Genomic DNA, 16,990 nt, shown 5'->3' with positions numbered 1-16,990 from the left:
TGTTTTGAAAACTAAATGTATTCCATAATTTGAACTGAAAATGAGATCTGAAGCTTTGTTGTTTACCAAAGACTGGAAAAGTCCTAAAGTGACATAGCATAATCCCAGTACCTAAACAAAATTAACAGAAGTGTTGTCCTATTCACTTTCTTGAACAAGTGACTCCCAAGTCTAGTGTAGGTCTTCTTTATGGAGTTAGGACAAAAATACAACATTAACATTTAGAAGCCAAGTGTTTGGAGCAGTAATAGATGAAAAGACTCAAAAAAAATGGACCAATTTGGTTGACCTTTTCAGCTCAGTGTTTGGATTTACTTAGCTTGTAGGGAAGGATACCCTCAATATAAAAAAAACATTCAAACAGGACTGTTGCCTTTATGCACTGTTCTATTATGGATGGAAATCATAGCAGTGTATGCTACAGTTGAGATCCCCTAGAGCATACATTATAGATAAAGGTCAGATGCAGTATCATGGATTCTCCTGTCACTTTAACAGGAGAGTGTTCACCATCTAAGTTGGTGTTGTCTCATATGTAATGTTCAACCAAATCTTGATTTGAAGATCTAATTGCAAATATTTTATGAAGTCACTGTTGGAGGGGTGGGTGAAGGCATTGAATTAGTGACACATTCACTTGTCTCCTCAAATGTTGAGATTACTGGATGAGAGACTTCTTCCATTTGGAAAATTCCAGAGCTGTTTTTTCACGTAATGGGGTCCAACTTACAGACTCTGAAATTGACTTTTAGAATGTCTTTGTACCTAAGTTTGAGATGTCCTATATGGTTTACATCTGGCTGTAGAATACCATCTTTGGTATGTGGGAATCCTGCATGTGAACCACATGGCCAACTAAGTGAAGCTGAGCTCTGTCACAAAACAAAGTTAAGAGTCTACCAATCAGTGTTCTCACATTAGTTCTCTATGGTTGTGAGACATGGTGAGCATACTAGTGCCAACCAGAGCGCAAGTTGTTCTAGACCTGATAATGTGCAATGAGACGAGATTAATTAATAAAATCATAGTAAAGGAACCTCTAGGTAGCAGTGATCATAACATGATTGAATTTTGCATTCAGTTTGAGGGAGAGAAGAGTGGGTTCAAAACTAATGTTTTCAACTTAAATAAAGGCAATTATTAAGGATATGAAGACAGAGCTGGCTAAAGTGAACTGGGAAATTAAGTTAAGGGTTAGAACAGTAGAGATGCAGTTGGAGACATTTAAGGAGATATTTCATAACCCTCAGTAACAATACTTTCCAGTGAGAAAGAAAAACTCTAGAAGAAGGATGCACAATTTGTAGCTAACTATGGAAGTTAAAGATAGTATCAAACTGAAAGAAAAAGCATATAATTCTGCGTAGATTAGTGGCACATCAGAAGATGGGACACAATATAAAGAATGACAAAAAAAATGATGTATGAGAGAAAACTAGCTAGAAATATAAAAACAGTTAGGATGAGTTTCTACAGGTATTAAAAAGAAAAGGAGTAACTAAAGTGAGCATTGGTCCTCTCGAGAGTGAGTCTGAGGAATTAATAGTGAGAAATAAGGAAATGGTGGATGCATTGAACAGATATTATGTGCGTGTCTTCACTGTAGAAGAAATAACATCTCAGAAAGAATTGTAAATCAAGAAGTGAAAGGGAGGGAGGAACTTAAAATGATTACGATCACTAGGGAAAGGGTACTGAGTAAATTATCAGAACTAAAGGCAGACAAGTCCCCAGATCCCAATTAACTTCATCCTAGGGTCTTAAAAGAAGTGGCTGATGAGATAGTAGATACATTATTTTAATTTTCCAAAGTTCCCTAGATTCTACAAAGGTCCCATCAGATTGGAAAATAGTGAATGTATCTCTTTTATTCAAGACAGGAGGGAGACAGAAAGCAGGAAACTACAGGCCAGTTTGCCTAATATCAGACATAGGGAAAATGCTAGAATCTATTTTTCAGGAGGTTCGAGCAGGGCACTTAGAAAATCTGAATGCAATCAGGCAGAGTCAACCTGCTTTTATGAAAGAAAAATTGTGCTTGACTAACTTATTGAAGTTCTTTGAGAAAGTAACAAGCAATGTGGATAAAGGGGAACCTGTAGATGTGGTTTACTTGGATTTCCAAAAAGCATTTAACAATGTGGCGCATCAAAGGTTACTGCACAAAATAAGAGCTCATGACATACATTATGTTGTAAAATGAGCTTGCCGACAAATGGCACAAAGAGTTCCTTGGTTGCCTGGGGAGCATGACAAAGGCTGGTCACAGTCAACTCCAGTCTTGGGCAATTGACAAAAAAAAGGGATCACTAATAATAACATATTAACATGGACAGAGGATTGCTTCACTAACAGGAATCAGAGAATAGGGATGAATGGGTTATTTTCAGATTCACAACATGTAACCAGTGGAGTGCGACAGGGATCAGTGCTGGAGCCTCACCTATTTAAAATCTACGTCAATGACTTGGATGAAGGAACCAAATGTATGGTTTGCAAAATTTGGTGATGTCACAAAAATAGGTAGGAGAGTAAGTTGTGAAGATAATGAAAGTAGCTCAAAGAATTATAGATAGGTTAAATGAGTGGGCAAAAATTTGGCAGATGGAGTATATTGTGGGAAAATGTGAAGCTGTCTACTTTGGCACGAAGAATAGAAGAGCAATATACTAAAACATGGAGAGATTGCAGAACTCTGAGGTATAAAGGGATCTGAGTGTCCTGGTACATGAATCACAAGATGTTAGTAGGCAGGTACAGCAAGTGATTAAGAAGGCAAATGGGATGTTGGTGCTTATTTCAAGGGGAATGGAATATAAAAGTAGGGAAGTTTTGCTGCAGTCATACAGGGTTTTGGTGATACCATGTCTGGAGTACTATGAAGAAGAGTCATGCGGACTCGAAATGTTAACTCTTTTTTTTTCTCCACAGATGCTGCCAGACCTGCTGAGTTTTTCTCAGCATTTTCTGTTTTTATTTCATATTTCCAGCACCACAGTGTTTTGCTTTCATCTTAGTGTGTAATTCACTGCCACTCTCTTCCAGGAATGCCTACCTTGAAGTAGTACTGCTCTTCTCTCCGAAAGGAATTCCATTTGTCTCCTTCACCCTGTTCACCTTCGTTGCTTTCCATTTCCCTCGTGGTGTTTGACAAGGTGTTTACCAAAACTCACTTTCACAGCTGTACTTCTTTCCTCAGCGACTGTTTCCATCTCTGACTTAACCCACATGGAGTCCAACTGAAGCTCCATCCCTCATGTTTCGAATCACCCTAGGATTACAGGTATCTTCAGGACATACAATGTCCCTCAGACTGCTGTTCTCGTTGCATCCTGAGATTACACACAGTGCCATGTACTGCCATATGAACACAGTTCACCTCTCTCTCCAGCACAACTGACTCACCCCCATCTCAAAGCCGTTCTTGTCCCTAGTTTCATTTTATTCTTCATCTCGTCTGACACAAGAAACCTTTTCTCTTCCTTTCAGGTGTTAAAAAATGCAGCTCTGAAGAAGAGTCATACAGACTCAAAACGTTAACTCTGTTTCTCTTTCCACAGATGTTGCCGACCTGCTGGGTTTTTCCAGTATTTTCTGTTTTTATTCTGGAGTACTATGTACAGGTTTTGGTCTCCTTATTTAAGAAAGGACATAATTGCATTTGAAGCAGTGCAGAAAGATCTGATTCTTTGGATGAAGGGGTTGCCCTTCAGAAAAAGTTGTACAGATTGGACCTGCATCCATTGGAGTTTAGAAGAATATGAGGTGACCTTATTGAAACATATAAGATTCTGAGGAAACTTGGCAGGGTGGATGCTGAAAGTATGTTTCCCCTAATGAGAGAGACTAAGAACTGAGGGATGCAGTTTAAAAATAAGGGATCTGTCAGTTAAGACAGAGATGAGGAGAAATATTTTCTCTCAGAAGGTCGTTAGTCTGCGGAATTCTCTTCCCAGGAAACCTTGGATGCTGAGTTATTGAATATTTATAAGGCTGAGTTAGATAGATTCTTGACTGACAAAGGAGTTGAAAAGGTATAGGGGGTAGACAGGAAAGTAGAGGCCACAATCTGAGCAGCCATGATCTTATGAAATAACAGAGGCCGAATGGCCTACTCCTGCTCCACATTTGTATGTTCTTTTGTACTGGTGTCACATAAAGCATTCCACTTTTACTGCTCAAGATCTATTTGCAACTTTAAGTGGTAGGACAAAAATCCTAACACAAAAGTTCTTGCACATACTTGATAGTGAGAGCATGCACATACAGTATATAACGGAGTAAAGATCACACACAGTATATGTTATAGATAGGAGCCAAAGGATTTATACTGGGGATCCATTATAAATTAAGCTTACATTCAATCTGTTTTGAAGATAGTGATCACAGTATGTTTCAGATAAAGTCGCATATGTGTAACTTTGTAGATTAAGTTCACATACATAGATTATAGAGATGACATGCTATATAGGATAGAACAGACATAGAAATCACAATGTTACTTAAAGATAGAAATCACAGACTGTACAGATTATAGAAGAGATTATTTGTACCGTACATTGGAGCACAATTTGTGTGTTGTATCAAACTGCTATACGGAGAGATGAGGCGTTCTATTTCTATGGTAAAAATTGCAAGCCATGGCTTCAAAGATAAATGGCATATAATAAGAATTGAAGCATAGTCAAAAGTTCATCCCTGTGGCATGCCAATTTTAACAATATAGGATCCAGAAACACTTTGAACAGCCCTAGTGCCTAGATCCACCTATCATGCTATTCAAAACATTTGTCAGCCTTCAAGTAAATAAGGACAATAACTACACTTCAGGATAATTCATAACATGCTAAAAGACTTTGGTTATTCTTGAGGATATGATCAGGTGCTTGATAATGGCTGAAGTAGTGATAACCAGAGGGAACAGATTTAAGATGATTGGCATATGAACCAGAGGCACCATGAGGAAATTTCTTTTAATTGCAGCAAGTGATTAGGATTTGGAATGCACTGCCTGATTGGATACAGATTCAATAGGGAATTGGATAAATACTTGAAGGAGAAAACATTGCAGAGATGTTGCGAAGAGTGGGGTTCTGAGACTATGTGGATTGCTCTTAAAAAGAGGCAGCACAGACTCAATGGTAGAATATCCTCCTTCCTTGCTGTACTATTCTATTTCTATGATTCTATGGATTCAAGATAGTTGGTTCCTCTTTCCAATTTAAAACTTACCATTATTGCTTTTTACTTAATCCTTTGGCATATGGTGGTACACTTGTTTCATTATGAGGCCAGTAATTTAGGGGCCTGAACCAATGATTTAGAGTCACAAGTTCAAATCCAACCCTGGTAGCCAAGGAATTTAAATCTGGAGCAAAAGCTAGTACCAGTATTGGTGACAATGAAACTAGTGTTGTAAAAACCCCAAGGTAAAAGCAAAATACTGTGAATGCTGGAAATCTGAAACAAAAACAGAAAATGCTGGAAAAACTCAGCAGGTCTAACAGCATCTGTGGAGAGAAAGAAAACAGAGTTAACATTTCGAGTTTGAGGGCTCAAAACACTAACTCTTTTTTATTTCTCTCCACAGATATTGTTAGACCTGCTGAGTTTTTCCAGTATTTTCTGTTTTTGCTGTAAAAACCCATCTGGTTTCGAGTGCCCTTTAGGAAAGGAAACCTGTTGATATGACCTGATATAGTCTATATGACTCAAGGCCCACAACAATGTGGTTGACTCTAAACTGCCCTCTGAAATGGCCTAGCAAGCCACTCAGTTATCTTCAAGAAGGCGACTAACCACTTTATCAAAAGCAATCAGGGAAGACCAATAAGTGCACATGACACCCACATCCTGGGAATGAAAAAGCTTTGCTGGTTATTTCGAAATAACATTCTGAACTTACCTTGGTTTTGTCAGTTAATAATTTATGTACCTTGATCAGATGCCCTGTAAATAGTTTTCTCTCTGATCTGTCGGTTTCTCTACTTTTTGTTCGTAGTTCATCACTGTCACATCAGTGTTATTCTTCTCTGCACCAACTCCGATGTGCGTGTATGTATTTTTATTGTGGAGGAGTGACCAGGACTGAAAACATCACATTTATTTGGACCAGTGCACCCATAAAACCTTAAAATAGTCACTAGAGACTTGCAAGACATGTGGTATTTTTGTGAATTTTTGCTCTAAGCAGGGACCTTTGCCCATTTGGAGCACATAGCAGGAACACGGGCACATACTTTCACCCACTGAAATGTCAGCTTGACTCATGTGGTAGCAATCTTTAAGTCCAAAGGGCTGATTGCTATAAGTAGATCCATCTTGAAGTCAGTTAGAGTTTGACTGTTTCTCCCTCGATTGGTAGCTGCTTGCAAATCCTTGGCTGATCCCCAAAATGAAAAAAAATCAGGAAACAATTGACATTTTGATTTTTGTTTAATGTTTTTGAAATAGTCGAACATCTTATTGCAACTATTTTAATTTGGGTTTTGTTGCAAATGAGCATTTTACACTAATGCAAAATATAATAGAATGAGATTTACAGCAATCCTTTACTTTTGATCAGTAGTCACAGTTCATGATGCACAGTTTGATTATGTAAGCTGGATTGTCAGTGTGATGAAGTGTGTAATCTTGGCAAAGAGAGTATCTTCTTAATTGGAATTTCCAGCTCACAATATTAAGGTAAACAAAAAAATGGATTTTGTTTCTGCAATGTAAAATTCATTTAACAGAAGAATTAATTGATTTGAGTGTATTGGAGAATGAAATATTAATATGATTTGTTTTTCCTATATTAGAACATGTTATTGACATCTGACCTAATATTACATAATTTAAACAGACGGTTGCATTAGAAAACAATTAAAGGGTATTTGCTATTTGTATAAATTTATGTTTGTTGTTTTGATTTTTCCAGTTGCTATCAATTTCTCTGCTTTTCTCTTCCTACTATAAAGCTGAGCTGCATCAATTGCTTTGAATCTTCACTTGCCAATTTTTGTTCCCTAATTTTCTCCCTACCTCTTCTAAAGCTACATGATGAGAAATTTGTTATCACTTATTTTCAGACACAAAACTGATGGCATGTTACTCTCCTACCCCTGAGCTGGGAGACTGGAGAAATTGGGCCTCAAGTCCTACTTTGGTTGTAAGCTGTTGCAACTCTGGATGCAGTTTGCCACTCTTCTCTGCATGCAGATTATTTGCCTCTCACAGCCCAAGAGGACTGAGATTAAGTGTCATGAGCCCCTAATACTGCCCTGCGGAGTAACTAATTCAGTGCAGGCAGTGGATCGATCCTGGAACCTCTGATCCTTAGCCCTGCAACAGGCAATGCCTTTATCCAATAGGTTTTGTAGAGTTCCTGTTTCAAGATTCAAATGTTTTACTGAAAAGCTTCAAATCAACTTCTGCTAAAAGAACTCCTCATGTGATGAAAGGTTAGAGACCTGAAACATCACCTCTAATGGCTCTCCAATTGCTTCAATATCTGCAGGGCTCTCTTATGCACCAAGCAATCATGAAATGGACCAGCTCATGTCCACCAGATCACTAGGATCCTTTCAAAACTGAAAGGGATCAAAACTTCCATTTACATAAACACAATTGATATTCAAAGTAATTGGTACAATTTTGGTTTGGATTGGCCAACTATTTATTTTATTAATGGCTCCCTTCCACTAAAAAAAATAAAGATTTTGCATTTATATTACGTTTCACAACCTCAGCACTGCCTCAAGTGCTTAAAAGGCAACAAAGTATTTTTTGAGGTGCAGTCACTATTGCGATGTGGAAACGTAACAACCAATTTGTATCCAGTAAGCTCTCACAAACAGAAATGAGATCATGAGCTTATGTGTTTTTCTTGGGTGCTGATTTTTGGGTTGTGTCCAGCTATTTGGCTGGCTGAGATTCACACAAAGGTCTGCACAAATTATGACAGACCAATAAATGCTCAAATTGTATAATTACAGGCTTGACTGAAAGTATGAGCATTATGAATTGAGAGTGATTGAAGAATGAAATTAACAGGCAATAACTGTCTTCAATATATTCTTGAATCAATTGTCTGGCAATAAAGTAATTATAATGTGAAGAATTAATTGACAATACATCGTCAGCATCTAGCTTCTAATTCAAGTTGAAACATCTAAGGCTCACCTCCAAGCCTGAAACCAAAGGTCAGAGTTGGGGTTACTTGTTGCTGCGTGACAAGGCTTCATAATGTATTAAACGTGAATTAGAAGATTAGATACGCTGAGATCCACCTACTCTTGATTTCCTGGATTATCTTTTAAACCATTAATCAGTTTGAGGAATATCAAAATTATAGGCAAAGGCTATAAAATATTCTAAAAGTACAGGAATGAAATTTTAGAAATAGTTTTAAAACATATGATCACGAGTGAAGCTTTGCTCACTGGTAAAGAGTCAAGACTGTGGTACTTGAGCCTGTAAAACTCTGGGCGGAATTTTCTGAGCCCACTAGCAGAGGGTGTGATAGGTGGCGTGCGCGGAAAATATGGTGGGACCCACTTCACGACGGAGTGAAGGCAGGTCACGACCTTCCGTTCAGCCCTCCAACGGCGGGCTGCGTTTCCCGCCATCGGTCAGCATATAATTAGCATATAATTAGCATATAATTAAAAGGCCACCCTGCCCGACTCTTGGAACCCTGCCATATCGTCCGTCCACGTCAGCAGGAAAGCACGCTCACATTTTTTCACAACAGCACACAGACGACGTGTACTTGGCGGCCTTCACTTTGGGGGGTGGGGGGGAACTGAGGTGAGTGAGCAGCAGCATTCACCACAGCTGGCCTGTTGTTTACAGGCTTCAGAGATGCCAGGGAGTGGGGAAAACTGATGCCTGGCCCCGCAGGGGACTGCTGAGGGGTGGGGATGTCCGGGGGCAAGTGCTGGCCAGCCTCGGAAGCGACTGTTGAGCAGGGTGGGGGTTAAGTGCTGCCCTGGCGCTGCATCCTGTGCACAGGTGGGGGGGGGCAGGGTAAGTGAGGGAAGTGGTCACGTATTAGGGATGCCTGTATAAACTGACCATGCAGCAGCAACTAAGACAGTTTAGGTGTAGCCACAGTGATATGATTGGGGTCAGGCTCCTAGCCTGCCCACCCATGCAAGCAACGCGGAGGCACCAAAGGATCACCAAGCACTACATACCTTACCCCCCTCCCCCCTGGCACAGACTTCAAATCTGCCACCATTTTATTGGACCCCGGAGCAGTTGGGCTGCACACGTTGTACAATCTCCTCACCAACGCTGGCCATGTAGCAGTCACTGCTGGAGGCAGTCACAGCCCCTTGCAATCTCAGCATGCTGGTTTGGACCAGTGTCCCCCCTTGTCATAGGTTGACATGGCAGCCATGCAGTGCACTCATCTCTGGCCATCTGACAGGCTGAATGCAACCCCAGAAATCCCTGATTAAGTTCCTGGAGCTGCCTCTCCATGAGAGTCGCCACTCCCTCTATGGAGGAGGCTGTGTGTTCTGAGATATGGGTCAACACAGTACTCGTGCACCACATGGATTCCTCCAAGACAGACACCATGGTATGCAGATCCTCAGGGATCTCTGCCAGATCCTCCCATGCATCCCGCTGGACACCAAGCATCTGCCGACTGATGGACGACTCCAGAGGCTCGTCATCTGCCTCAGAGCCAGCATCATCCTGTGTTCCAGCCGGTGTCCTTGTGGGCTTTCTGCATCCACTAGCACCTCAAGCGAGAGTGATGTGCCTTCACCATTGTGTACGACCATCCAATCCAAGGCACTAATGCCCACCCAAGTGCCTGTATCTGCACTGGTGGATGGTGCAGTGGGAGGATGTGTCGCAGGTGCAACTGGCAGATCTTCCTCCTCAGGTGTCAAGCTAGGTGGTCCTCAAGGTCCCTTTGGGGTTGTGATGATGAGGCATATGAGGGAGGAAGCAAGAAGGTCAGCATGGACCATCATTATAAAGTCTGAGTGCACGCAGTCTGCTTTCTCATTACATTTGACATCTGGCTGAGCAAATATTTTCAGAAGGACGGGCAAAGGGAATAAATGCATTTCACATGTCAGTCTTAAAACCACAGCCCCACGTCTCTGAGACCCAACACCAATCTCTTCCCTTTCCATTGGACTCTTACCCTCAGCCAACATGCCTGCCTCTTTGCGAACTGTGGACCTGGCTCCATGCTCGCAGGCCATTTCCAAAGCCTGCTCCTCCGCCTGACTGAGAATATGCAGGTTTAGTTTGTGACTCCTCTCCTCTTGTAAGGATAAAGTGCTGCCATTAGTACCCCCCAGCATGTTGCCACATTGTAGCCTTTCCACCCCCAACAACCCAGGAAAGGTTGCCTGTCACATTGTCCCACATCATTGTGACATACATGCAAGCTGTGGTCTTTCAAGGCACATGATATGCCACATTGCGCTCTGCACTTCACAGCCCTGGACACCAAAATGTGGTGCCACTCACAAAGACGTCTACCCAAGGTTCCAACTGGAACCAGAGCATAGAAGGTCATTGAACCTTTTGCGGCACTGGCTCCAGGTTCGACATACAACATCATGACTGCTGACCAGGGCTGTCACCTCTGCCCACACCTTCTTGGTGACTTGCGGTGGCCTTCTCTTCCTGTCCCTCGGCAGCAGGACATGACGGCAGTCATTTACTACTTCCAGTCAGACCCCCAGGCACTCATTTGAGAAAGGGGGGCGTGCGGGGGCTGTGGGATGCAGACTGGATCCAGGCATTCCCATCGCACCTGGGCATCAATGCCATCTTGCAAACTGGAGCAGCACTTGAAGTCAGTAAGGGAGTCGAAACACTGCAGACAAGCTCCCTGAGGTTCTAAACATAGCCTGCAGGGAGCTGCATTTAAATCCCGGGCTCAGGCCCTTCATGTTCCCAGCGCCTGCCTTCTTCCCACCCCCGGCCAGCAGCGCTGAGTCTGTCTCAGCGCACGCTTCACTCTGGCCAACAGTTAACTGGCCAGCCAGCGTGAAATTGGGATCAGCAGAGTATCGCCGGCGGGAGTGGATTCCACATGCACTTCCAGGCCCACTAGCGCTCGCACGCCATGCTAAAAATTCAGGCCATAATCTTCTAAATCAGCAATGAGACTGTTTCCAACTGAGCCATAGTTAATACCATGGGGCACTAATTTGGCATAAATTGGCCACAGAGCGGCTGGATGACTGAGTGAAGGAAATGTCACATGTAGGGAGGTACTTTTCTGAGAGTGGAGCTGAATTCTACCGTTCTTTGATTTGTTAACAACCTTTAAGCTGTTCTCCTTTACAATGTACTATTTCAGCATTGTTTGTTTTTTCCCTCACACACAGCATAGTGTATTCCTTGTGTTTCATTGAGGTGGGTCAAGAGACAGTAATTTGGTAACTGATCTCAACAAGTTGATTCCTTTGATAGTACATTTTAAAGATTCATGTTGGAAATTTCCATTATTGATAGCTGCCAATTAGCAAACAAAATCCCCACAAAAACTTTAATCTGTTTACTGTGTACGTAGGCCAAAATAAAACTGTTTTAAAGGTCTGACACCTGACTTGGTGATTAAAAGAGCAAGGTATAAGCAAACTGCTGGTTATGTAGATCACAGTGGTAATTTTAGACCAAGGAGGCCACTTCCACTCTGGGGCAAGTTTCTGTTTTCAGTGTTTCTGCCACACACCAGAACAGCATGTCAGAAAGATATGCGACTGAAGCCAATGGTTTTCAGCGAGGACCCATTCATTTTTAATAGACATCACTTCCTGTGTTAAGACTCAATATTATGATTTTCTGTCCCAGCCTGTGATCAAAGCATCAAAGCAGGAAACCTGCTCTGTCCAGAAGCCTATTCCATGTATGGATCTGCCTTTAGGGAAGGAAGTGCATCCTACAGGACTTGCCTTTTATTTTCCAATGCCCTGCAGTAGTGGTTGATAGAGCTCTAGATCTATCTTTTCTATTCCCTTGTGTATACTGAATATCTCAATAAGATTGCCTTTCACTCATCATCTTACAGTCTGAGTTTTGCTACATTCCTCATAACTCATTCCTCTGACAGCAGGAATCAGTCTTCTGGACCTTCTAAGTTTGGCCTCAGTGGCCAAAGCTGTTCCTAAAACACATCCCCAATGTTGAGATTTAACCAACTTTGCAATTCTCTGAAGGGCCCAATGCACTTCGGGATATCATGTTAGCAACACTGTGCTATGAAGCGGTAACACATCAAGTGGTTAAGATGGTGCCATAAATTTGAGACTGAAGCTGAAACAGTTTTAAGATCTCCTTGTAATTCCTGAGGTCACTAAGAGCACACACAGTACATATCATAAACTGTATTTCATCATGACAACAAAAGCACAAAGCAACCAATGTTTGATAAAATTGCAGTTAAAACTACCATCAATGCACTTGGAAGTATCTTAAAATAAGTCAGCCACACAGTCAGGGTGCAGTAGCTATCTGAGAAATTGTCTACCTATCTGTCAGCTACATGATACTCCCTTTGCTGATTTATGATCCATATGTGGATGGGTATTTCTTTCTATTAAGAAACCAGTCCTGAAACAACTATATTTAACCATAAAATAGCACAAGGCAACCAATATTTGATAAAGCAGCATTAAAGACCACCAACTGCATTCTTAGAAGTCCCTCAGTTCTTTAGAGTTCCTTAATTGACAGAGGGCACAAATAAGGTTTAAGTAACTTGTGTCTGTTTAGCTCAGGTGGATAGAGCATGGTACTAATAACATCAAAGTTGTGGGTCCGATCGCTGTACGGGCCAGCGAGACTTCTCTGTCTTAAAACAAGCACATCCCTTGTACCATTCCGTTGCACTACCTAAAAGGTCACTATCAGAATAAGGTTTAAGTTCTCCAGTTCAATTTGTGACTCTTGTAGCACCTTACTGTGTTAGGCATGTTACTTTAGCACCAATCTTCCCTTCTCTCTCATTCTGATTCAGTGTCAGATGCACTTCTACAGATTTCAATCACTCTTCTGTGCTTCATGCAAGGATTGCTAAAACTGATTAGTTGTAGGAAATCTTATAAATTTCCCTTGCTAATGCCAACCCTGTACTGCAACCCTGTCTGAAATGAACTAATTCAGCGCAAGTCATGATTGAACCTGGATCTTCTGGATCTATGTGATTATTTTCTCACAGGATGTATGTGCTGAGTGAACAGTGGAGCTGTAGGAGCAATTATATATCAGGGTCCATGTATATAGGTCATTAAGATGTACAGAAAGTAATCAAAAAGACGGATCAAAAGATGCGCTTTAATTTCTGAGGATGAGTTTACAAGGGGCTGGAAGTTATGATATTGCTATACAAAGCTCTAATTAAACCATACTTGGAACACTTGATGAGTTCTGGACACCACCTTAGAAAGGATAGTGAGTGTAGTGCTGATTTACCTGAACGATATCTGGATTCCAAGGGTTAAGTTATGAAGAGAGATTACACAAATTATGGTTGTATTCCCTGGAACATTTTCCTCTTAAGCAGTCCATCAGGATTGAGGATGAATTGCTTACTCCCTGCTTTAATGGGTTCTGAGATGGTTGATGAGCTCAATAATGATCAAGATGAAGGAACTGAGGGCATCCTGGCTAAGTTTGCAGATGATACAAAGATAGGTGGAGGGACAGGTAGTATAGAGGAGGCAGGGACGCTGCAGAAGGATTTGGACAGGTTAGGAGAATGGGCAAAGAAGTGGCAGATAAAATACAACGTGGGGAAGTGTGAAGTCATGCACTTTGGTAGGAAGAATAGAGGCATAGACTATTTTCTAAATGGGGTGAGAATTCAGAAATCTGGAATGCAAAGGGACTTGGGAGTCCTAGTCCAGGATTCTCTTAAGGTTAACTTGCAGGTTGACGTGGTAGTTAGGAAGACAAATGCAATGTTCGCATTTATTTCGAGAGGACTAGAATATAAAAGCAGGGGTGTGCTGCTGATGCTTTATAAGGCTCTGGTCAGACCACGTTTAGAATATTGTGAGCAATTTTGGGCCCCGTATCTCAGGAAGGATGTGCTAGCCCTGGAGAGGGTCCAGAGGAGGTTCACGAGAATGATCCCAGGAATGAAAGGCTTAACATATGAGGAAGGTTTGAGGACTCTGGGTCTATACTCGATGGAGTTTAGAAGGATGAGGGGGGATCTGATTGAAACTTACAGAATACTGAAAGGCCTGGATAGAGTGGACGTGGGGAAGATGTTTCCATTAGGAGGAGAGACTAGGACCCGAGGGTACAGCATCAGAGTAAAGGGAAGACTTTTTAGAACAGAGATGAAGAGAAACTTCTTTAGCCAGAGAGTGGTGAATCTATGGAATTCATTGCCACAGAAGGCTGTGGAGGCCAGGTCATTGAGTGTATTTAAGAACAAGATAGATAGGTTCTTGATTGGTAAGGGGATCAAAGGTTACAGGGAGAATGGTGTTGAGAAACTTATCAACCATGATTGAATGGCGGAGCAGACTCAATGGGCCAAATGGCCTAATTTCTGCTCCTATGTCTTATGGTCTTATGGTCTTATGTGTAATCTACAGACTCTGACACATGTGGGCAGGTGATGCTTGAATGTTCAGGCAGATTGGAAGTTTCTGCACTCTCCCTGATGCTTCTGTGTGCTCCCGATGACGTCTCTCGATGTGTTTGGTGCCTTCCCAAATCAACTTTCTCTCTTTTGGTTGGTCACAAGCCAGGGTATCCCATGAGTCAGCATGGATGTTTGATCTTTTAAGGGATTCTTTGAGGACACCCCCAAAGCGTTTCCGCTTTCCTCCTGGGATTCTTCTGCCACAATCAAGTTCTGAGTAGAACAGTGGGGTCCTGGAAATTCTAAACTATTTTCAGTATCTTTGGAGCCTCCTCTCCATGAAGGCAGATGTGGACTACAAAATTCACCTTTGCCTCCAATGTGCCTGCTCAACTTTTAGCCGACTGAGAAAAATAGTATTTGAGGAGCAGGATCTCAAACCCAAAACTGTGGCCATGGTTTTGCTGGGCAGCAGTGATCCCTGTGCTCTTATATGCTTTGGAGACTTGGACAATCTACAGCCGGCACCTCAAAGAGCTGATGAAGGACCAGCACAGGTGCCTTCACAAATCCTCAAAATCTGTTGGCAAGAAAGGCAGTCCAACAGCAGCGTCCTCTGTCAAGCCAACATGCCCAGCATTGAGGTGCTGATCACTCAACAATAGCTGGGCAGGACTTGCCATTCATATTCCTGGTATTTAGAAGATTAAGGGGTGCTTTGATTGAAGTTTTCGATATATTAAGAGGAACTGAAAAGGTAGACAGGTAGAAACTGTTTCTACAGATTGGGGAGACTAGGACGAGGAAACATAGCATAATGGAGTTGAGGTGAGCATCGGCCATGATCTAACAGAATGACAGAGCAGGCCTAAAGTGTAGACTGACACTCTCCTTTTCCTAGGAAATTGCAAATTTTAAACAAGAGGTTGAAAATAAAGAAGCCAGCTGTGTTAAGCTGCTGCAGATGTCCAAATCTTGCATCAGTGGCTACTTCTTACTTCCACTGTGCACACCAAGTGGTGGCAGGAACACCATGACAAAAATACATTGAAGCCCGAGATACTCTCTGACGTCAAGGGGAACATATATCAGGCTGGAAGAAGTCCCATGCTGCCAGTCCAATCCCAGAAACCCCATATTTAGGAACATATTGACTCCTACACGAGCCTTGTTTAGCAAACTCAAAGCTCTGTTGTTAGAGGGTTTCAGAGGAGCAACCTAATCTTGAGGTGCAGTGAATAGCATTTTTTTACTAGAGCATTCAGTAAACAGATTAATTTGTACTTTTTCCCACATGTTCTCAGATGTCAACAAATGTTTTAAAGTGTAAAGTGCCTATTTTTTGTTAACCATTGTCTCATTTTTTTAATAGGTCATTCCTTTGCAGTGACTGATCCAAATACCAATGTAATGCAGACTCTGGGTCAAATCAACCCGGAATTGTCAGAAACTTGAACTATGCATGTGCAGAAATTATGAGCGGATGGATGGGTAACGTCACCTCTTGGGTTGGTCAACTGTGCATCTTGAGCTGTGTCACAGGATTATAAAGGTAACAGACATAGAATGTTGGATAGATAGTATTGTCATACGGATTCTCAGTAGAATGGAATTGCAGATTTGGTGCATGAATTTTCTGAACAGGTTCCTGCCCAGTACTAAAGCTTGGGACAGTGGGTTCCCTTGCACTGTTTACAGCCTCGAGTGCTCAGTAGTGTAGGCTTAGATACACTAGAAGCAATGGCTGAAAAGATGCCCATGCAAAGAAATATTTCCTCTGTTGTCAAGTGTTAGCAATTCATCACTTATTTTCCAAATCCATCATTTAGTTTTTCGTACATAATTGCCCCTGAAAAGGTGTTTGTTTTTTCACAACCTCATCACCTCAATCGACAAATCAAATGCATGCTCAAAAACATTGCTAAATCAGGACAGTATAAGACATGCCACACCTGGACAGTATTCTGAACCTGCACACTTTGTATAGTATGCTCATACCTTGTCACTGTAATAAGGAGACAGAGAGGTGCAGAGAAGTGCCACAAAGCTGATTCCAAGCATCAAAGTGCTGGGTTGTGAAGAAAGAGAGGAGAAAAGTGCACTTTTCAGCCTGGAAAGGGGAAGAATGAAAAAGGACCCCACTGTAGTCAATAAAGCAATAAATGTTCTAGAGGAAGTAAATATGTGTCATTACTTCAGATTAAATTATGAGAGTAAGTCTCAGGTGGTGAAGAAGGGGTCACAGGTGGAAACTAGTTAAATGAATCATTTCTAAAACTGTTAGTTGTGCAGGCTGAAGAAACCCTTGGATGCTTGGATGATGGGACGACATGTTTGGTTTGGATAGATGAAATTTCAATGGCTAATCAATTGCCTGTCCCTTTCAAAGCTGGATGGACTTTTCCCTTGCAGTGGTATGGCATTCCACTG

Source organism: Carcharodon carcharias, chromosome 17 (genome assembly GCF_017639515.1).
Source record: "Carcharodon carcharias isolate sCarCar2 chromosome 17, sCarCar2.pri, whole genome shotgun sequence".
Lineage (NCBI taxonomy): Eukaryota > Metazoa > Chordata > Chondrichthyes > Lamniformes > Lamnidae > Carcharodon > Carcharodon carcharias.
This window is presented reverse-complemented; position numbering follows the sequence as displayed.